The sequence below is a fragment of the Elaeis guineensis genome, chromosome 12, assembly GCF_000442705.2.
Source record: "Elaeis guineensis isolate ETL-2024a chromosome 12, EG11, whole genome shotgun sequence".
NCBI classification, from domain to species: Eukaryota; Viridiplantae; Streptophyta; class Magnoliopsida; order Arecales; family Arecaceae; genus Elaeis; species Elaeis guineensis.
In genome coordinates, this window is record NC_026004.2 from 693,823 (window position 1) to 718,765 (window position 24,943).

At 36.7% G+C, this 24,943-nt stretch overlaps 1 pseudogene; it reads left to right on the top strand.

The window, feature by feature from the left end:
• The first annotated feature begins 3,434 nt into the window (after positions 1-3,434).
• Positions 3,435-24,943, top strand: part of LOC140852911 (uncharacterized) — a 33,050-nt pseudogene continuing 11,541 nt past the window's right edge.

The following is a 24,943-nucleotide window of genomic DNA, read 5'->3' on the forward strand; positions in this document are numbered from 1 at the left end:
CTCAGATTTTGTCAAGGTGACCTCGTGTCTCGTTAGGACTACTGTTGCATCTCGAATTTTGCCAAGGTGACCTCATGTCCCATCAACGATCTTGACCGTACCATACCTCGAAAACCATCGAGGTGACTTGGGGCCTTGATAAGGGTTTTTGTTGAAGGCCATTCCATCATAGAAGAGCATTATCATTTGCTGTGCCTCAAATCTTACCAAGACAGCCTTGGTCCTTGACCAAGGGTTCTCGTCATCGTACCTCGAACCTGGTTGAGATGACCTCTAACTCGATCGAGGGTTAAGCTTCCGAGAGTTAGATTTGTTTAACACAGAATTATAGGAAAAAAACTTTTATTTATAAGGCGTTCCTACTAATAATACATCTGTAGATTTTCGGCATTTCAGATATGAGAAATCTCCGTACCGTTCAGGCTCTCGATCTTGTATGCTCCAGGTTATAGAATCGCTGAAATCTTATAGGGACCTTCTCAATTCGGAGATAACTTTTCTTGCTTGGTCGGTTTGGAGACTTTGGCTCTCCTAAGGACTAGGTCTCCAACTTAGAAGATCTTGGGCTTAATTCAGAAGTTATAGTACCGAGCTACCCTTTGCTGATAGGAAGCCATCCTCAGTTGAGCTCATCTCCTGATCTCGTCGAGTAAGTCCAGATTAGCTCATCGCTTATCCGAATTGGTTCGTTCGTCATAGTGCTCCACCCAAGTCGAAGGTAGGTCGATTTCAATCAGAATCACAGCTTCCATCTCGAATGCCAGTTTGAAGGTAGTCTCTCTGGTCAAGATCTGAGGAGTTGTTTGATAAGATCATAGGATGCTGGAGAGTTCGTCAACCCAACATCCTTTGGCTTGATCGATTCTTATCTTTAGGCCTTATAGAATTATCCTATTGGTCACCTTGGCTTTTTCATTAGATTGCAGATGCCCAACAGAGATAAATCTATGGATGATGTGGTATTTTATGCAGAATTTCTCAAACCTGGCATTATCAAATTATCGGTTATTATTGGTGATGATCACTCGAGATAGACCAAAACGACAGATGATAGATTTTCACAGGAAGTCAGTAGTTTTTTTTTGTTATCTGCACCAACAGTTCGGCCTCCACCCACTTGGTGAAGTAGTCAATGGCCATGATGATGAACCTCCTTTGTCCATTGATAGACAAAAATGGATCGAGTATATCGACTCCCCACTGATCGAATGGCCATGGTGCCAAAATGATTGTAAGTTGACTTGATGGGAGCCTTTGGACAATGGCAAACCTCTGACATTGGTCGCACTTCTACACTAGGTCGGCAGCATCCTTCTGCATAGTCGGCCAATAATATCCTTACCACAGTATCTTATAGGACAGTGACTTGCCCTCCAAGGGGTTGCCATAAATACCTTTGTGCACCTCCCAAAGAGTGTAGTCAGCTTCGAAGGGTCGGAGGCACCCGAGCAAGAGCAAAGATGCTGACTTACGATAGAGTTGGTCGTCGATGATCATATATCGAACCACCAGTCTCCTCATTCAACGCATCTCGATAGGATCGATCGGCAAGGTTTCATTGATCAAGAACTCAACGAATTGATCGATCCAGCTCAGCTCATAACTGATCTGAACCTGATGAACTTCCTCCTCGGAGTCAATACTTGGATTTTTGACATGCTCGATGAAGATCCTCTCCAACTCACCGCAGTCAGATGTGGGGAGTCGAGATAGGGAATCAACTCGAACATTCTCCGAATGGGGGATATGGTAGACCTCAAAGTAATCAAAATTTATTTATAGAGATCTAAGTTTTTATAAATACCTGGAGAGAAGTGGATCTAGGGCTTTATATTCTCCTCGAGATTGTCTGACGATCAGCTGCGAGTCGATGAACACCTTTAACCATTCTACACCAAGATCTTTTACGATTTTTAGTCCGACTATCAGAGCTTCGTATTCAGTTTGATTGTTAGCAGTCTTGAAGCCAAACCGAAGAACGTATTCGGTTACCACCCCAATGATGTTAGTCAAAATGAGACCCGCACCGCAGCCTTGGGTGTTTGAGGCTCCATCCACATGTAGAATCCACACAGGCTCTAAAGCTTCTCTTGGGGGGCAGTCCTCGACTTCGCTGTCGTCAGTCAGAGTGCACTCGATAAAAAAATTGATGAGTATCTGAGCCTTCATCGAAGATCGTGGAACATAAGAGAGATCGAACTCACTGAGTTTGATAGCCCACTTGGCCATTCTCTCCAAAGTATTTGGTCATTGAAGCAGAGTCCTCGGGGAGAGATCAGTCAAGATCTTCACTAAGTGGGCGTAGAAATAAGGTTGCAATCGCGGAGTCATCATGATGATCGTGAAGACTACTTTTTCGATCTGAGGATATCTGACTTCTGCCCTACGCAGTATCTGACTTATGTAGTAGATTAGTTTCTGTACCTTATTTTTTTCTCAGACTAGTACCAAGCTCATGATTTTAGGAGTCACAGGCAAATACATGAGTAATTCATCGTCAGTACTTGGCTTTGTCAGAAGTAGAGGAGAACTTAGGTACCATCTCAGGTCGTCAAAAGCCTTCTGATATTCTTCCATCCATATGAAGTTCATCTGCTTGAGGGTTTTGAAGAAGGAGAGTCACCACTCTGCAAACTTGAAGATGAACTGGCTCAAAGATGCAATGCGTCCTGCCAGCTTCTGAATATCCCGTCGAAAGATCGGGGGCTTCATGTCGAGAATCGTCTTGATCTTTTCGAGATTGGCCTCAATACCTCACTTCGTCACCATAAAATCAAGAAATTTTTCTGACGTGATGCCAAAAGCGTACTTAGTTAGGTTCAATTTCATCTGATGTCTCCGTAGTCACGATGAAACTGACAGTAGCACCTCTGAAATGCTACTCTTGTCTTCATCAGTTGGGGTCGTCAAAGGTAGTCCTCCCCCTCCATCTCCATGAGGATTTGTGCATGAGGAGTAGCTAGAGAGATGTAGGAATGGTATCTGGGGCCGAAATTCTTAGGCTTTGGGCTTGGTCGAGAAGATGGAGCCTCCCTCTCAGTACGGGCTCGATTGGGTCCCGCGGAGGTTCCTTCTTTTTTAGTCTTCTTCTTTGGATCCTTATCCTTAGATTGACGTCGATCAATCTCGCTTTCTTTGACTCGGACGTACTTCTGCATGCGCTCGAGGAGTTTGGTATACATCCAGAGAAGTATCTTGTACAGAAAATAGGTGAACTTGGAGCTATGTAGTCCCCGCTTCATAGCTGTTGATTCATCAAGGTCCCAGACCTCTAAGGTGGCAACGTTGAAGCATGCCACAAAGGCTGATAGACAAAAGGCTGATAGAGATTCTTCATCTTGCTGCCTGATAGAGAAAAGACTGTCGAATGTCCGTGGTATCTTCTGATTAGTATCGAAGTGCATCAAAAAGAGCTATCTGAGTTGGTCGAACGAATGGATACTCTTCGGTTAAAGTTCGGAGTACCATGTTCGGACGATTTTCTTGAGGGTGACCAGAAAGACGATATAGAGGAGATTGTCAGATGCCCTCTGAAGAAGCATGAGAGGTTTGTAGCTCTCGAGATGGTCGAGCAGATTGATGGTACCGTCGTACGGTTCCATCTGTGGTATTTTAAACCAATCCAAAATCGGTTCGTCGAGAATCCATCGAGAGAAGGATGGACAGATGCTAATGTCGAGCTCACCAGTAGGATCTCGGTTGTTCGCTTGGAGTCGATTCAAACAGCGATCAAACTCCTTCAGCCTGAGGTCATATTCATCCAACCATCACTGAGACTTATCGGGGTGCATGGAATACCAGAGATAGAACCTTCCTCAGAAGAAAATCTTGACGGAGATTGGGGCCTCTTCTCCTTGTGTAAAGCTCGTCGAGGAGAAGGGGACTGGCAATCACCGAAAGTGGCACATAGAGTATGCTGAGAGTCAGCTTATGGCGACCGTCGGACTGATTGAGAAACCATCCGATGGGAGTATCGAGATGAGTGGCGGGATGGAGAATGTGGTCGGAGACTCTGTCTGGAGGGCACGGCCCGTGGCGCCAAATCCTTTATCCCCCATTGCTGCTGCTCTGCAGTCTTTTAGAGATTATGGACAGCCTCCATCAATGCTTTAACTTGCTGTACCAAGGTGGCAAGCTATTGCTGGTTCGTTGTTTTCTCTTGTCACAAGGCATTTGGCTCCCTGAAGGTCGCTGAAAGTGTATCATGCTACGATGAGCGTCAAGTGAAACTAAGGAAAGCATTTTACACTCTCGTCTTGACCATTATGACTCCTGGAAGGATATTTCTCCGCCCACTACCTGGCATGCCCAATTGTTGCGGCTCATCTCCAATGGGATAGTTAGATCGTCGCGCCTAAATGTTGAACGGTAGAGAGTTGGTGGAGAAGGACCATTCATCGAAGAGAGGGCATAGTCGAGAGGGTCGAGAATGAGAGTGAGGGCTCATGGTGCGCTGAACGGAGATAGGGTCAGCTCGGATCGGACGAGAAGGTTGGCCAATGACATCTAGTGGTAGTAGAAAAATCTGCAAGAAAAGTCTGCATCGGAGATAGCTCCGGTGAGGACCCTCCAACACTCAAGTTAATTTTCAACTCAACAGGTGGAGGAGCGAGTTAGGTAGAGTTTCAGGCTCTGAGTTCTGAAGGGTGCGTACCTCATAGGGGTCTTCTTTTACCTCCATTTATATTGAGAGAAGGATGAAGGATGAAAGGATAGAAGAGTATTTCGATAACGTCTAATCATATGGAGTCATATGGGGGCATCTTTAAATGGCTCCATCAGCGAGCCTGTCTTTTGTCCGGTGCGTCAGTGGCTATGACAATGGGTCTTATCGCATGCATGTGGCATAATTAATGACTTTATGGTGTCCTATCACAGTACGCGACAGATCACTTAGGATATGACCTCAAGATGATGCGACTTGAGGTCACTCGATGGGACAGTATGATGGCCATACTTGACCGCTAGCTATTTGGTCGATATCGATATTCAAGTCGGCCACTAGCTGGAGCAAAATGAAAGGGATTGGAAGCAGCCCGAGGTGTGTACCCCACGTGCCAGCAGTCCCGGGCTCGCCAAGTAGAGTTAGAAAGTCAGGTCGGTATATGATCGATCTGAAGTATCAGGCGCCGCAAGCAGCTAAAGAACCCGATCTTCGGATCAGGACTGTTGCGACAAGCAAGCACGTCAGTTTCTCGCCGATGCCACTGGAGAAACAGATCGGTCTTTAGCCGAGATAGTCTTTAACTTGGACAATATCGCCACATTCAGATGATGTTGAGATTGTACTTCTACCGACCTCAGCTTTCAGATGAGATCGGCCTTTCGATGAGGTCGGTTTTCTGGAGACCACGGTCTTCTGATGAGATTGGACCTCTGCTAACCATGGTTTTATGTTGAGACCGGCTTTATGCTGATCTCCACGATCCGATACCACATCAGTAGCTTTGCATCGGTATTCTTCTAATGGTGTGCCTGTGGTTGAAATCGATTAGATGAGATTGGTTAACAGACGAGGATCTATCTCAACAGTAATTTAAAAAAAAAAAATAGTTGCTATGCTGCATGCACCGCGCAGCTCTATGGCCGATCACAGTCATTTTTCTTTTTCTATAAATTTTGTACCGTATTTTTTATAGAAACAAACTGCTGCTGATCGAAATAATTTCTTCTATTCCGCTGCCAAAGGCCAGCACATGCTGGACGTCGATTTTTCACTGCACCAACGAGTGGACAAGGGGCCCATGTCTTACGGTAAGAGGGTGAATTCGGTTCATCAAGTTTTTTTTTTTTTCCTCCTTCCGGCATCGTGAAGTTTGATACCCGGTCGGTAGAGGAAAGGTGACGACAAAGATATCGATGTATGTCCCTGGGATGGCTCGGAGGATGGCCCATGGGTGGCCAGAGGTTTGTACGCTACCCAGAATAAGACGGTGAGGTGCCAGAGCACTCGTCTCCAGTCTCCATATGACTGTTCAAACCGCAGGATCTCAATTTCCTGAGCTTTCTCGGTCAATGTAATTTTATATCATTTTTGATAAATTGCAGGATCTCATTATCTCTTTACTTTAGGGATTTGGTAGATCACCTGCAGAATCCTGATATTTAGGGATTCCTTGGACTTTCGATCGCTCGTGATCCCTACAAATCTGCTTTTACACGTGCTCATGGGGCATTCGAGCAAACTCTATAGCCTTTTTTTTTTTTTTTTTTTCTCTTTTTTTTTTTGGGTAAGAAGCAAACTCTGTAGCTTTAGCGCAGGTTGAATAAGCTAATTAAGTTGTCCAACACATAAGCGGTAACAGGTGCCAGACGCGCTTTTTTTTTGTTTGGGAGGGGGCGGTGTGATGTAAAAGTGCCATAGTTAGGTTAATCATAATGTGCATATTTCTTGTATAGATTTAGTAAATCATCGGATATATGAAACCCACAGAGGCATTGCATGCATGTTTAGCGTTGGTAGAGCATCGGGCGCATTAGCCCATCATGCACTTGTTCTCTGAATAAAATTGGTTCAGTTCATCACAGGTGAACGTTCTTGCTCAGGCACGAACACCTAGGCATCGTTGAATTTGAGTGGCTCGCGACGAGGATGCTCGTGCCAGATGCTGCCAAATTTACTTCAGGGATCACGCTTTTCCGGAGGAAATATGGCCAATCTTTGCGTGGAATCTTCCGCGATCACGGGCTGTCTCTTGAAATTTGTGCGACCAGCTCCGGCCCGTCGCGCTTGTGTCTGGGCCCGCGAGTTGTTCCAGGGGGACCGGAAGGCGGAACTCCGCTGGCAAGATTGAAGCCCCACGCTCCACGGAGACACATGCCCCATTTCAAAACAATTTGCTTTGGTCATCTAGCTATCCACGGTGTAGGGTATATCAACGTGCGGGCCGACGCCCCTTATTGTTCTATCCCAAGAAATTAAAAGTGATGGAACCTAGGTGAAAGCAAGGCATGTTACAAGACCAGTAAGTAAACTATGCTCGTCAAATTTAAATCCGTTTGACCTTCTGTTTTTCCCTAGACAAACTCTGGAAGAGGAGGGCATCGATCTCTTGGCCCGTTGATTGCATTAATTTAATTGCCTCGCTCAAAAGATATCTTATTCATGAGTGTTGGCCACCAATGCCTTCGAGAAGAAGCTTCTTCTCGACCCTAGGTGGGGGATTGGCTCGATGTTCTCCATCACAAAACCCGCTAACCCAAGTTGGGGTCCAAGAAATTAAGAGAGAACGATAGGGGTGATGGACATGTCCTGTGCACCATGATGATGAGCTCGACTAGGTGTGCAACTTTGCCCGATCGACTTCACCATGTACGTACGTCAGCCAGGCAGGCAATTGCTCGGCTCGGCTTGGCTCGGCTGCTGGTTTCATGCAACCGCAACGCAGCAAGGGACCTCGATCGGGACGGTTTGTGGCATTATTCTTCCCTTGGCGTGGCGAGTTCTCCAACAACGTGGACTTGTTTGAATTTACCATGCATGCACGCTGGCTGGCAGCATGAAGGCAACAACTGGAGTTCACAGGGGTACAGGTCTTTGATCTGTCTCTGGGCAGCGAACTCAGATGAATTATTGTCCTGTTAATGGAAAAGCTAGCCTGCCTAAGGATCGTGGTGCTTGGCCGGTGGTTTCCCTCACAATTGTTTTGTTGAGGCGCCACGCTTGATTCATTCTTGAAGCTTGTTTATCCCTTTTATGACTGCTGGCTGCAGGACAAATTGGCCTCCCTAGCTAGGACGGATTTCTAATTAATTAATTAATTAATTCTTCGACAAGTGCATCAAGTCACCCTCAGCTGGCTGGCTGAAAATCGATCGCATGCATGGCACCTTTTGTGATCAATTCGAGGACTTTAATTCGCAGCCTCATCTGTAGTGGTACGTACGCTAACCTGCAGAGATGAAGATGTACTACAGAGCCATGCGTTGTGGTCGAACAACACAAAATAGTGTAGTAGAATCATTTGGCTCCTATATATATCATGCTGCTTTGATTTTTGAATTACTGTTTGAAAAATGTTAATAATCCAAGCTCAATTTCGTTGGTTCTTGCCGGTCAACGATGGTATTGTGCAATACATTAGACATGCATCTACATAAAATATACTAGCTCTAATTTGGAAATATTAACTATTAGATGGACCTAGGCATGAGACCTAGCTCATGGAACCTAGCTTGTATTGCAATATTATATTAATTACCACCTCCCAGGTATTTACAACCTTTTTTTTTTTCCCTTCCTTCTTTAGATTTTTTATGATAAACGTCAAAAAAAAAAAAAAAAAAAAAAGAGGAAAATATTGATAAAATACAGGCTAGAAAGGCTGCATGTCCCATATGCAATGGTCGGGTCCACTTAGCAGAAAGATGTGAACCCCAACTTGCATGATAGCCTCCGTGCCTCAGGCCGAGCCTTCCCGACGTGACCAGCTATATATATCATGGGTCGGCATCATGATGTCCTCCAATAATGCCAGCCATCTGATCTTCATCTGGTAGTTTGTGCGTGCCATATATCTCATGCATGGTACGAGCATAGAGTTGAGAAGGGGAGCGGAAGGGAAGGGGTCCACTATTATCGATCCCATGTGCCCAGATATCGCAAATTAAGGCCGGCAGTCATCAACACCAGGACATTTCTCCAATGCCATATGATGGATAAGAATGCCACCACGGTAACCACATGTATATAGAGATAGAGATTCCATGTCATCTCATTTGATGTTATGCAAAAAGCGTGGAATTTCCATCCATGTTTATGGTCAATGGATGATGTACAGCAGCCAACCACCGTTACTCACACAAAGAACATAAAAAAAAAAAAAAAAAAAAAAAAAAAACAGCAGCAGCGGCGGGATGGCATCGCTGTATATCATCGGTTGATTCCTCCCCCCTGCTCTTGATGTTAGACTAAACGTACCAAAAAAATTAAGAGAACGAATGCAGCGCATATCGGATTTTTAAGCGTCACCGACATCAAGCGCCAGCCACCGATCACACTAGCCCGCGCTATATATGTGACAATTAATTATGTGTATATATGGAGATACATCCATTGCGGAGCTAGTGCCTTGCTCCTGTACTTTATGATTTTTCTTTATCAAAAAAAAATTAATTTTTATTGATTATCTGATTTTTTGAAAAAATAACATTCAAAACAATATTATTTCAGGAAGAACAAATTATCCTGTACTTTATGGGGTGAATTTGCGGATAAAATGCATTCCTATATGGTGGAGGAAATACCAGGGCCCATAATTATTATTTTACAATTATGTCGTGTTAAAATATTTAAAGGTATAATATTCTTTTCTATAATAAACTAAATAATCATACTTTACTAATACAAGTCAAATAAATATTTCTTGACTCAAAATATATTTTTTTTTCTTAATTATGGTTTGTTAATTGCAGATGAGGTTAAGATATTGAATGCTTATTTTGGGACAAAATTGATGATCAATCCAGATGTTGCGGTTGCTATTGAGTTTAGAAACAAGTAATTACTGTACCTTATTTCCAAATAATTACATCAAGAAAAAAATATGAGTTTAGAAACATATTAAGATATGCATTATATCTTTTCACATGTAGACTTTTCAATGGAGAAGAGTCTTATTCTCAGAGGATTAGCCAAATATCAAGCCAATCAACTTATTCAATCATGGATGATTTTCTATATCAGACTGAAAGAAAGACCATTGATGAAATTATTGAGTCTGTTGAGGTATGTTTTTACTGATAAATTATTGAGGCAATCAAGTTATGGTATTATGATATTTATTGTATAGGAGAGAGATACTCAAATTCTATAGTTTTTCCAACTAGATGACTACAACCAACTTTCTCTTTTGAATTTGCTACAACCATCTTCGTTTTTTGAATTTCAAAAAATCTGCATATCAAGAATTTACAAAATGGAATCTACACTAAAAAATATTTCTTCGATTCATTTTTTTTCATAATTAATCTAACCATCTTCCACCTAAGCTACCAACTTTAAATTAATTATGCCAGTCAAATCACTTTTGCCACAGTCATGCTAACTGGGTAGCTTAGAATCATGTCATATCATATTCATTGAGAGGTTAAGCCCATTACATGAAACAAAACAGTAACTCAAATTATTAATAGAAATTATGATATCTAAAATCTCTCTCCTTCTCCATTTGTGTATTACATATGCGATACATATCAAGAAGTTACAATCGAACAAAAAGTTTACAAGTTAGGGTTATCATCTTTGACTCAAATTTCTTTTAATGCATGTTGAATGACAAGAAAGCAAACGTTTAAATTCAACTGTACTTTATCTCAATATCTCCACTCTCTTTTGAAATCGCATCAAATGCATCCTCTAGAAGGTGGCTTTCTTTGTGGCAAAGGTAATAATGAGCTAAAAGTGCTTAAAATAATCAAAGAGGCTAAATTGTCCAGACTATCTTTTGTAACTCCAAAAAGTTGTATCGGTCCAGCACCAATTAGCCCTCCAAGGATGCTTCCTCTATATATGTTGGAAAAATTGTGCTTTAAAGAAATATACTGATGAAGAAGAAACATCTAATCATAGACTGAGCTACTGTTTTAATAACTCTTTGCTTTCATGTAATGGATAACTATTGCTGTCGATTTTTCTTTTTTTGCATACTTAACAACAAATAAATATACTTTGAGAGTTTTTTTCTTCTACAGCCTTGCACATGTGTCACCTTGGCAACGATAATGGCAATAGATATAAAGTTTGGCTGGTATTACAATTCCTGTAGAAGATGCCCCAAAAAATTGGAACAAGCTGGTGGAAGGTTTTTTTGCGAGAAGTGTGATAAGTTTTATCCCTCTGGTGTCGCAAAGTAAGATGCTTCTTCATGTGTTAATCTATTATACATATATAACTTTTATTCATATTATGTTTTATGTAAAATCTTATGTTGTAGGTTCAAAGTTCAAATGAAAGTGGGTGATGAGATTGGCACCACTTCATTTCTAATATTTGATCGTGAAGCTGTGCAATTTTTAGGAAAGACTGCTTCTGAAATTAGAGATAGGATAGTAGAGGTAATATTTACTGCCTATTTTTGCACCAGCTTAATATACATCTATTCAATGAATCTTGAAATTGCCATAAATATGTAATGATTTTTTCTTACCTACATGCTATTTAGGATGGACTTGATGACACTTATCCTTCAGAGCTAAATGAAATGCTGGAAAAAAAATTATTGTTCAAGATTCATATTAAGCAATCTAACATTGAGATGAAGGATCGTTGGCAAATTTATCCAGTTGTCAAGATAATAGATAATCTGGAATTGATTGACAGATTCATTGCAACTTCTAAGCCTGAACAGGTTTTGACTTTGACACATCATAAATTAGTTCTCCTAATATGGATTAGACCATAAATTTTACTAATTAACATGAGAATTGTAGGACTGGTGAACAACTGATAGAAAACTTAGATGTTACATCCAACAAAGTTGCTGATAATCTGAAGGTGATGAATCCTTTAACCTTACAGCTTATTGTCATAAAACTTGCTTTATCTTTTTTTTAATTTAATTATTTTTTATTAATCAAATGAGTGAAGTGAATCCTATCGTCATTATCAACAGGAGTCGGTTTCATCCGAAACAGAAGTGACATCTCCAAATAAGATATCGATGAAGCATCTGTCTACTGAAAGTGTAAATGAAAGCATCGGTGATGAAGATCTATCTGCACAACTCTCAAGCAACAAAAAAATGAAGAAAATCAAGCAAGAGAAGGAATAATGCTGGAAATATTTTGTTTTGTCTAGCTCTATTATCAAAAAAATGTGCAGAATCATAGGTGTTTCTGTTGGGATTTTCTTGAATATTTGATGTTTTTGAATATTTTAAGACAACTAATGATTATTAAGCATGTTTATGGTTAAAAGAATGGGTATTTTATTCTGAGTAAGCTCATATGAGCATCTATTGCATATTTGTGGTATGCTTCATATTATCAAATAATTGATACAGGACACAAGTTCAAAAGCTCTAATTATTGTGATCAACTGAATTATGCACTTGCTATCAGGCACATTAACCAGTAATAGTAGTAAGTTTCAATTATCTCCAAAAGTAAATTAATGGTACCATAAAGTATATTAAACAGAAAGCAAAAAAAGAAGAATAATTTATCCAGTTGTCAAGATAATAGATAATCTGGAATTGATTGACAGATTCATTGCAACTTCTCAGCCTGAACAGGTTTTGACTTTGACACATCATAAATTAGTTCTCCTAATATGGATTAGACCATAAATTTTACTAATTAACATGAGAATTATAGGACTATGGTGAACAACTGATAGAAAACTTAGATGTTACATCTAACAAAGTTGATGATAATCTGAAGGTGATGAATCTTTTAACCTTACAGCTTATTGTCATAAAACTTGCTTTATCTTTTTTTTATTTAATTATTTTTTATTAATCAAATGAGTGAAGTGAATCCTATCGTCATTATCAACAGGAGTTAGTTTCATCCGAAATAGAAGTGACATCTCCAAATAAGATATCGATCTGAAAGAGTAAATGAAAGCATCGGTGATGAAGATCTATCTGCACAACTCTCAAGCAAAAAAAAAATGAAGAAAATCAAGCAAGAGAAGGAATAATGCTGGAAATATTTTGTTTTGTCTAGCTCTATTATCAAAAAATGTGCAGAATCATAGGTGTTTCTATTGGGATTTTCTTGAATATTTGATGTTTTTGAATATTTTAAGACAACTAATGATTATTAAGCATGTTTATGGTTAAAAGAATGGGTATTTTATTCTGAGTAAGCTCATATGAGCATCTATTGCATATTTGTGGTATGCTTCATATTATCAAATAATTGATAATATGACACAAGTTCAAAAGCTCTAATTATTGTGATCAACTGAATTATGCACTTGCTATCTGGCACATTAATCAGTAATAATAGTAAGTTTTAATTATCTTCAAAAGCAAATTAATGGTACCATAAAGTATATTAAACAGAAAGCAGAAAAAGAAGAATAATGTTCTCTTGATTCAAAATTTGAATGACTATTTGCTGATTCATCTGACAGTCATGCTAGAACTTCAAACATCATCAGGAAAAAAGATAAAGCTCAAAGAATGGTTAGAGTTTTTTTTATATTTTTTTTATCTTATTTAATCTTAATTCATTTACTTCACACTCTATGTGAATAACTAACACAAATATTAAACATATAAAACCTTGACAACTACCTATCATCCTCAATTTTGACAAGGCAAGAAGCCCAGTGGTTTGCTACGGTCTTGGTTAAGCCCACTAGCATTTGACATTTGGCAACGTAGATAATAACATTTATTATTTGGTCAAGTTAATAGCTTTAAACTATATTTTTTTGTAATAAGAATGCTATTCTTAAAAAAAACTTCTGACATATGCTGAACTAATCAAATTTGCAACACCAATGTTCTTAAGGATGTGGCTTCTTTGCTACTAGCTTATGCTCGTGGACTCAGCCTGTGGACGATCTCTGTTCTTCCAAGGCCAAGGACCATCCTTAGTTCCATGGCCAAGAGACCAACACAAATTAGGAAAGCAAAGAACCTATGAGTGAGAACATTGGTATTTTATATAATATATAAAAGTAGAACCGACTGGTGGAGTTTTACACGTGGCAGTCTCTAGTGAAAATTTATCCCGCCTAAATCTGTATTGAAAATGCCAAAAGTCATCATGTGGTCAATTGAAATCCAGCTGGGATTTAATTACACATCCAGCTGGGAAAACGAAGCGCTCAAGTTCTTCATACCCAAGCAAATTGACTGTTGTGGCTTGAATAATAACAACTTTGGGAATTTGCTTTTCTTTATTGCCACTGAAAGTCGGTGTTCATAGCCAATATGGTATTTAAATAAAAGGAAGTGGAATCAAAGGTTGCTAGAAGTTCTGGGTTGTGGCTGGTGCACATTTGAGGGTTCAATCGCCATTGAAACTCCTTCAAGCTTGGGTTTTTCGACGGACCAGGTAAAAATTTGGATACTTCCCAGCTTGGATTTTCTGCTGTTGTCTCGATGTAGTATTGTATTGTAAAGAAATGGGTAGATAATATTTTAATAGATTAGGCTGTTGAAACATTTTTTGTGATGATCTATCAGCAGTGGAGAATCTAATAGTTTTTTTCGATTCTGTTTATTGTTTACTAATCATCTATCTTGTGTCCAAAGTATGTATCATTTGGTTATTAATATTTGCTAATTAATGCGATATATCTATTATCAATACTTCAGGAAGTTAGAAAATGGCTAGAAATGTGAACTATGTCGCTCACATTAATCCCAATAAAACAGAATGGAGGATCAAGGTCAGGGTAATACGATTGTGGACTATGCCAAACTATATTAACCCTGATGAGACTAATAGCATTGAAATGGTTCTTATGGTTGAACGGGTGAGAAATAAACCAACACAAATTAGGAGAGCAAAGAACCTATGAGTGAGAAAAGCCATTGCTCCTTCACTTGAAGACAGAGATGGTAATGGGCTATGATCCTTTTCACTTCTGATGAATTTTCTATATAGATATATTCTCCCTCTACTTGGAACTTCATTGTGAAAGCACACCAACCCATGCAACTAATAATAGCAGCACTTGATTTTTCATGCAAGAATAAGCTTCTTTGTGCACACCAACCCATGCAACTCTTCATCTCCTTCACATCAATTCAGACTCCTCCATTGATACGTAACCATACTCTTAATTGCTATAATATATGCTCATCTATATCTCTCCTATCCATTTATTATCGCAAAATTTAATGTTCACCATTTTTGGAATTATAACTTTTTTTGGTTAATACTAACCATCAGCTACTTATTTTAATTGAATTAATGGTACAATATAATTTCAATGTCAGAAACTATTGTGATAGTAAATGGACAGTTTTAAGATTCCAATGAGATGGTCATAAGGTCACACGTTAATATGCTTCTATTGTTTCTATTTTAGCAGCCTAATAACTATTATGTTTATAAACATTAAAAGTAAGACTCTTCATCTTCACCTTCACCTTTAGCAATTAGTTAACATTTAAAACATAACACTCAACGTATTGTGTCTTTTCTTCTCTGATGCTTCATTTCTATTGCTCATGCTTATGACAGAGTATCTTCATAGAACTCTTCAGGTAAGTCTGTTTCTTTTGTTGTATGTGTACATTCTCCTTTTTTCTCTATTCTTTTGTATTTTTCTAATAAGAAAAGAATATCTATGTTACAAACAAATGAATGGAAAATTCTTATCTATGGTCAAAGTGTTCCAATATAGAGTGAATAACTCCAACAGAAATTCAGATCTATGTTCAAATTCGGTCATTTTCAGATCTAAAACTTAATTGTAGATGCATGACCTAAAAAGCAATCACCCCACACCTTCATGTATAGGCTTTTATAAAATAGTTTAATTGATTTCATATTTTTTTATCACAAATATTTTCTACTGGATGAGATCCTTGAGAATCTGAGACTTTATTTGTCTGATTGTATTAATGAATGAAAACTTTATGAGTCTAGCAGATATCATAGAAAATCCATTAATGGAGCATATTAGTCCGAAAGAAAGAAGGTTGAGGAGGGCAATGATTAGGAGCGAGAAACGTATGCGAGCAGCATCAGGGTTTCATGGTAGTCACATTTCTATATTTTCATGCTTTATGACAATAAAGTATCTGAATATCTACTGAAATGTAATTCTATATGTATTCAAATATTGAAAATCCTTCAAGTCAAAGAATAGAAAATTTATCTATTTTCAATTGCAGTCCAGATCTGACATCAGTTATTAGATCAAGGATTCCTTTGAATGATGTTATAAATGGTAAACATAAAAACTTTCTCATGTTATTATTCTTCAAAAATATTATTGTTAATCTTATTAACATCTGTGAATATTTTAACGCATACAGTTCATTCTTCTTTCACAAATGAAGTCAATTGTACCATTAAATTCAAAGGAGTCAAAAATAAATCTTTAGAGAATGCAATCGTGAAAATACATAACCACCATCTACCATCTACAACATGTACATCGAGTGCGATTTTGAACAGGATGGCTGCTTCAACATTGTCTTCTCAATCATTGATGGATGCCAATGTTCAGAATTCAAATCAAATGAATGGTCAACAAGTTTTTGGAACTCTACTTTCCTCAAAAGACAATTTATTCAAACAAAGTAGTCCTCCGATGAATTCTGGAAAGCACATTATTAAAGAAAGAAGGATGCTACATGCTATCAAATCTAATGGGGATAATTTAAAAGATATTTTTGAAATGGAAAAAAAATAATAATGTTCATAATCTGAATCTAGATATCAATGATATTGATTTATCTTTACCTGGTATTAAGAATCTATTATCTAAATCTTTTTTTATCATTCTTATTTTGCAGTTATAAAGTACAAAATTTAAATTTAGCATATTACTTTAATAATATCTTTTTGGTTGCATTGCTGTGTAGGGACTCACGTTACATATGGAATCAATAGCATTAACACAGTTAGCATTACTCAAGGTAAAATATTATTTCATGACTATTGACTATAAAAATCAAACAAGGACAAGAGGAGATTTATTTAGATACATACTATCGAAGAAAAATATATACTATAAGATCTGGTCAAGATTTATGGTATATAGATTGACAGATTTGAGATATAATAATAAAATAGTTGCCACCACAGTGGATAGATTAAGAGAAGATTTATTTATAAACATCATACAAAAGGAGAGTTAAAAAAAAAAATACACACACACACACACATACACACACTAGCCCAGCGAGGATAGATTTGAAGGATCAACCAAATTTGCCATGAAAATGGACAAATCCATGGAAGATTTATTTAGAAATACCAGAAACATAGATTGAAGAATAAAAAAAAATTAACAAGCATTAGGAAACTGCAACATTAGGATTGCCAACCATGTTAAAGCTATTTTGAGCATTGCAGTATTTGTTTAAGTATTCTTCTATTACATATTTTTTCATTCTCTTTATCTACCTTATTTGAAAGTTAAAAATATGTAAGAAATACTTCAAATTAACTTATAGAGAAAAAATAAATAAAAATATGATTGAAAAATAGGGTTACCATTGTGAAATTTCTTACAAAGATGAATGGAGCAACTCAGTTTGCAGTACTAAATGGCTATCAGAAAAAGCTGGTGGGAATTATAATTTTTAATACATATGGTGTAGCACTCCCTATTAGTCTCACATCCAACCCAATAACTCGAGCAATTCAGATAGTCTTGAGAACACTTAACTTCACAATAGATTTGACTCTTTGTTGTTGAAAGCTGTAGCACCAACAACATGAGCAAAGCAAGTGCAAGAACACTTTTCAACTACATCATCACCAATGGATTTTTTGTGCTTCAATTTCTCTAACTTCTCTAAAGTCACTCGATATTGATTGCTTATGCAAGACTTTATAGAGCGATATTTCTAGGATGGTGGAGAAATGGTAGAAAAATAAAATTTTTTTTCTTACAAAATGCATGGCTAATAAAATAATCAAAATTTATCTTTTATTCATTGGTTGATGTATCTTATTTATCTCAAATCTGCCAATCTATATTTCATAACTGATTTTCATCACTTCTTTTACTTTTATTTTTAGTGTTTGCCATAATCCTTTTCTTTCATGTATTAAAAACTATTTATCTTGATAGATGAAATAAAATGGGTTTGTTAGGGCAATGAGCCTTGCAAATTGAATTTATACCTTCATGTTTTTTTATTGTTATCATTATTTTTGGGATAGTCTAATAATTAATACATTATATTCCATATAGTGAGGACAATGATCAGGAGTGAGAAACGTATGCGAACAACATCTACATTTCAAGGTAAACATGTTTCTATATGTTCATACTTTATGACAATAAAGCATCTAAAAATTTACGTAAATATAATTTTATATGTGATCAGAGAATGAAAACTATACAAGTCAAGGAACAGAAAATTTATCTATTTACAATTGCAATCCAAAACTGACATCAGTGAAGAGATGGAGGACTCCTTTGAGCGATGTTTCAAATGGTAAACACAAAAACTTTCTTATTTGAGTATTTCTCAATAACATTATTGTTAACGTCAGTTAAATCTATAAGTTTCTTATGAGATTATTCTTTGATTGAGTGATATTCCATACTTAAGCTAAGCCCAAGTGGCTCATTATCACAAGTTTATCAATCACTTTGAATAACATTGTCTTCTCATTAGTCAAAGGTTAATGTGATAATTTTTCTGTATGTAGGTGAAAGTAATAATATTGAAGATAGGAATAACACCAATGGTGTAGTACAAGATGCAGTGGGTAATAACTTTAACACCCTTGCTTATTTATTTATAACTTTATTCACCATTGACCAACCATTTCTTTAATAATTTCTTTTACTTCTTTAGTCATAGTTCATCACTTTCCATAATAAATTCATCATTGTTTTAATATATAGGAAGTAATCATACTGGTGATAATGTAGGACATAATGATAATAAACAATTTGAAGAAATAGCCAGTGGTGAAATCGACTATACTGCTATTCAAAATGAAGGTATGTCATTGTTGTCCCATTAACTGACTTTATTTACAAATAAATCATTATATATCATCTGAGATTAAAATTATTCATTTAATAAACAAACAGAATATTGGGACATTGGAGATCCGGAATGGGAATGTGAATTTTGCGGTGCATTGATGTGGTATGAAGAAAGAATAATGAAGCATTATAATGCAAAAAAACCAAAGTTTTCACTATGCTGTATACAAGAAAAAATTCAGCTTCCTTTGTTACGAGATCCACCTGAAACTTTAAGGGCTCTTATGCAAAATCAAGATGATAAGAGCAACCATTTTATGAAGAATATTCGATCATACAATATGATGTTCTCTTTCACATCAATGGGGGAAAAAATTGATAAAAGTATGAATGATGGAAATGGTCCCCCTGTCTTTAAATTAAGTAGCCAAAATTATCATATGATTGAAAGTTTACTGCCTACTCCAGGATCATCTCCTAAATTTGCTCAACTATACATATATGATACTGAAAATGAGGTGTCAAATAGAATGAAGACTATGAGGTACGTACCTTTTTAAGAATATAAGATTTGATACTCTTTTTATCATAATTATGTATTTGAACCTAATAATATATTCTATTTTTTGTATGAAGTAGTTCAGATGGTGATTCAAATTCATTGCATGCTGAAATTGTTACTGATTTGAAAGATATGCTTGATGAGTACAATGTACTAGCCAAATCATTCAGGATGGTTAGAGATAGGTATCAAGAGAAAGACGAGTCCAATGTTAAACTATGGCTCATCGAAAAAAGGGGCCGTGATGGAAGGAGATATAATATTTCCACTATATCTGAAGTAGCTGCACTAATTGTTGGAGATTTTGAAAGCTCAGCTGGTGATAGAGACATTATAGTTGAGACACAATCTGGATTATTGAAGCGAATCACTGAATTGAATCCTGCTTATCTTGGCTTACAATACCCCTTGCTATTCCCTTATGGGGAGGATGGTTATAATGAGAATATCCAATTTCGAGATTCAGATGGTGGTTCTTCCAGAAAGAGGATAAAATTATCTATGAGAGAGTTTTTTGCCTACAGAATTCAGGATAGGAAGAATGAAGCTCCTACTATATTGTATTCTAAGAGGTTATTTCATCAGTTTTTGGTTGATGCCTATACAATGATTGAATCATCAAGGTTGAAATACATTCGGTCTCATCAAAATAATTTGAGAGCAGATATGTACAAAAGACTTACAGAAGCTGTTTTGAGAGGAGAAACAAATCCTTCTTCAAGAGGTAAACGTGTAATACTTCCTTCATCATTTACTGGTGGTGCTCGATACATGATCCAAAACTATCAAGATGCCAAGGCTATATGCAAGTGGGCTGGCTATCCGGATCTATTTATTACATTTACATGTAATCCAAACTGGTTAGAGGTTCTCAGATTTGTTCAGCATAAATGCCTTAAACCTGCTGATCGTCCAGACATTCTTTGTAGGGTCTTCAAGATTAAACTTGATCAGTTCATCAAAGATTTGAAGCAAAAAAATATTTTTGGAAGAGCTAAAGCTAGTACATCTAACTTCTTTATCCATGTTTTCTCCAACATCCACTTTATACTACTATTTACATATTTTTTCTGAAGTATTTGAATTCTTTATATACATTCATGATTAGATTAATCCAAAATTAAAATAAAATCTGAATGCTTTCTATTTTTAAAATTAAAGAAATATAATGAATAAACCTTATTTACAAGTTAGAGATCATATTCTTCTGTGAAGTATTTGTGTGTTTTGTGCCCCCAACCCAACATCTCCAAATCAATAGGACTAAGTATCCCGTTCTCAGACCTCAATGGGACCAATATTTTTGTTTACCGTTCTTTTTTTTTTCATGTATTTTTTGAACTGTAAAGCTATGGCAACTGTAAGTTTTTATTGCATTTCTACAATTTTTACGATTGTTTATTAGTTAGTATTTTACAGAAATAGATTTCAAAAATTTAAATAAGTAAACACTTGGTTGAAAAGGTGAGAAGTAAATCTGTGAACAATAATATTTTTTTTTTGGTTCATTCTTTAGCGGCAAGGGTAAGGTTTGATCATAATGTTTGAAATTTAACAAAAGAAATACTGATAGCCTATTTCGCAAGTGCACGAAATCGCTCAAGTAATATAATGATAAATAAGAGATCGTTCCCACGAGGACTGAGTTTAATTACCAAAAATGAACGCTGATTTTACTAATATCTAAACGATCGAAACTGAATGATAATGAAAAATAAAATTAACTCTAAAGAACTCAATGAAAGCTGAATCAAAATTCGATTGATAAAGCACTAGGGTATATCTGATTTCACTTGGACCAATTATCAATTCCAGCTATTCTGATTAATAATCTAAATTTAATTATTAATGCAAGGATAAATAATCCTAAATTATTTAATAATCTCTCCCGAGTCTTATTAAATATACTAATTAAAACCTATAATCTATCTTCCAATAGTAAAATAGATTTCAATTAGTTCAACAAGCACAGTGATTATTTTCAAGATCCCACAGGTCAAATCTTCTGCTCCCACTCCAATTATTATTCCTATGATGTTTGTTATTAACTCCAATTTATAATCTTCCTTCCCAGTACCAATTATAAATCGAAATCAATCAAGTACCAAAGGTAATAATACTTAAAAGCATTAAGCGCAAATAACAAATAATTGCATTAACAAAGAAAATTAATACAAGATTCTGGAATTGAAATTAAATCCAAGCTACATCAGGTACCCTAGCTAGAAATTTAGCTTTTCATCATATCAAAATCAAACTCAAGTTTACTTGAATAAAACTCCAAAATCATCCTAACAATGAGTTCTAGAAAATAAATGCAAAGTAAACAAGAGAAAGAAAAAACTCTGAAGGAATTGCAGAGCCGAATGAATCTTCTCTTCAAATCTTCCAGATACTCCAAACTCTCCTTGCTTGATTTCTAGCTTTCAAAGATGATTCTCTTCTGTCCTGCTGGTGTTTTAGGATCCTTAAATAGGGCTAGGGCTAGGGTTAAGGTGGTATTTTTCTCATGATTTTATTCTATATATCATTCTTTTTATTTGGTATAGAATCTCTCCTCCTTTGGATAGGCTTTAAGCAACCACCAGCCATCTACTCCTTATACTGTCCAAATTTTCTGATTTTATTATGATTTCCATAGTAAAAGAAGGAAAGGAGGCATGGTTAATTAGAGGAGAAGAATTTCTTCCTTTCTGGGTCCACAAAATCTGCAAAACAAGGTAAGGTTTCGGCTGCCCAAATCAAGTTTTTCAAGAATTAGTTTCAATTCTTTCTCAGTTTGCTCCTCATGCAGAATTAGTTTGGACTCTGATTTTCTTCCATTTAATTCTTTCCAAGATAGCTCTTTGCCACCCAAAATTAGTTGCCATATCAGATCTTTGTGCCAAGAAATACTAAGAAGAATCTGGGTGTATCAGGTGTTTCTTGTTGTGTCCAACATTGTTACCAACTTCAACCTATTGTAGCCACCTCATCTGGAATCCAAATTTAATTCTGTAAATTATGTTCCTTTCTTGCTTCTCTCAAAATTCTGTAGGATCTAATCTTGCTCAATTTGGGGTCCTGTAGATTGTCTTTTAGGAGTCCTCACACCAAAATATCCAGAATTTAGATTGGTTGACTAGATGGGAGAGATTAACTGCTTGATTTATTTTCTGCATCTCTAATTTCTTTTCTGGCTGATGATGCCAAAAAGGATAAGGTGTGGGGTCCATTGATATCTTGATTTGATTATTCTGCTTTGAGGTGGACTCTGATTTTGATGCAAGACCTGATAACTCTGGATGACAAACTCTGCTGAATCGGACTCAACCAATTTCACTTAATTTGACCTTTAAAATATGGTTAAGCCCAATTATGTGTGACCTGGCTCAATTACCTGCAATTGACATAAAACATATCAGGTTCTTACATTTATTTAGTTAATTATTATATCAATTTCATCAAAATCATTAAAACTAATAATAATAATTACTATAAAAATGCAATACATCAAATACCCCCAAACCTAAGTTTTTGGTTGTCCCCAAGCAAAAGAAAAGTCCAAATCAAAAATGAAGAATCTCAAAAAAATTAATGCTAAAAATTTTATTTAACATTAATATACTCAAAATCCATCTAGACACAAAGGAGTAATACCCAAATGCCATGGCTTAACCACCCCAACTCAAAATCGAAAAGCAAACCCACAAGCTAACTATTCCAAACTCATTCATACTCAAACAAAATTACGCACAATCAATAGCTACTCTGCTTCCTTTAGATTTTAATAAAATAATTCGGTTCAAACATCCAATCCTGAATGCAAAATCCTATCAGCCCATCTCCAATAGTGCAAACAACGTACTCAAGAGATCAATAGGACTTTTTCGGGTAAAAAAAATGGAAAGCAAGCAACAAGAATGATGGTTATGGTCACATAAGTGAAAATAAATTAACCACAATAAATCAGAGCATACTCAATTACTTATGCTTTACATCCCTTCCTTTATTTGTTTTATTTTATACTTTTAGAACAGCCTATACACTTTGGCACTCTTCCTTAAGTCATCATTTGCCTTTTTACGCGAATACCGATATTGGTGATGAAGGCACCCGGTTACTCAGCAAGTCATATACTCAAAGTGCTTTGCATACTCATAATTCAAGTCACTGTTTGACGTAAAAGCAAACATGGGGCTCATGAATGCTCCTAGTTACTAGGCAACTTGAAACAGCGGAGTAGATTGTGCTTTTTTTTTTTTTTTTTTTTTTTGAAGGGAAGGAAAACTAAAAATTCAGTATGCTCTAACCATTATAATCAATTTATTCTCAAAAAATATGAACAATAGATATGAGATAGGATGAAAAGAAAATACAAGGGGTCAAAAAGGATATGCCAAAGGAATGCCTATATCATTTCTCCCAAGTAAATTGTCTACATTTTATTGCAACAAAGCTCACAAATAGGATTGGTGAAGCAAAGTAACTATCTCCTATACGAGATTTTATTTAAGTATTTACAAGTTTAAAACAGTCAATCCCTGAATTTGACTTCCAAATTTAAAGCTAAGATAGCCAAACAATAACACAAAAGTAAAATTGTCCCCCTCTATATCCTTACAAGTGATCAATGAATCAACATTCCAAATTTTTTTTTTTTTAAATTTTATTAAAAAATAAAGATAAAGATGCAAACATAATGGCAATCCTATATTATTAACACGAAATGCTCATGCAAATGCACCCCCAAATCTGAATTGGACATTGTGCTCAATGACAAGATCATCATCACAATACATATTATAGTAAGGCATTCTTAAAGGTTAGGGGTACTCCCCTTTGTAGCGTGCCTATGCGCTTGTGCGAGTTTGCAACTCGTCCTCAGTCATTTCATCTCTCTTGTCTTCTTCAATGTGCCTACAAAAAGTGAACAACGTCCATTCAAATCTTGAAAATATAGTGAGGATTAAAATTGACTCAAAAAATAAAAAAAATAAAAAGAATTTTTGCTTGGGTTGCCTCCCAAGAAGCGCTAGTTTATAGTCGTTAGCTTGACTATCCCAATGCATTATATTAGTGCTATGGAGGTTTTTGGTTGCTCAAATCCTCCATCTATGTATTCCTTCAACCTTTGCCCATTGACTTTGAAGGTCCTATCACCACTCTTCAGCTCAACAGCTCCATGTGGAAAAACTTGTATAATCTCAAATGGACCTGACCACCTAGACCGGAGCTTGCCTGGAAATAGCTTTAGGCGAGAGTTATACAGCAACACCTTTTGTCCTGGTTGGAATTCACGCCTCACAATATGTTTGTCATGCCATCTTTTCATTCTCTCCTTGTAAATTCTTGCATTTTCATATGCATGGAGGCGGAACTCATCAAGTTCATTAAGCTGTAATAACCTTTTCTCCCCAGCAGCTTCCATATTGAAATTTAGCAACCTAGTTGCCCAGTAAGCTCGATGCTCTAGCTCCACAGGTAAATGGCATGCTTTTCCATAAACTAGACGATACGGGGACATCCCAATTGGCGTTTTGAATGCTGTTCTATATGCCCATAACGCATCATCTAATTTTAGGGACCAGTCCTTTCTTGATGAGTTGACAGTAGTCTCCAATATTCTTTTAATTTCACGGTTGGAGATCTCTACTTGTCCACTTGTTTGAGGATGATATGGTGTTCCTCCATCCGTGATGATAGCTCTTGGAATACCAAAGTGTGTGAATATGTATTTCTTTAAGAACTTGAGCACACTCTTGGCATCATTAGAGGGAAGTGCTACTGCCTCAATCCATTTGGATACA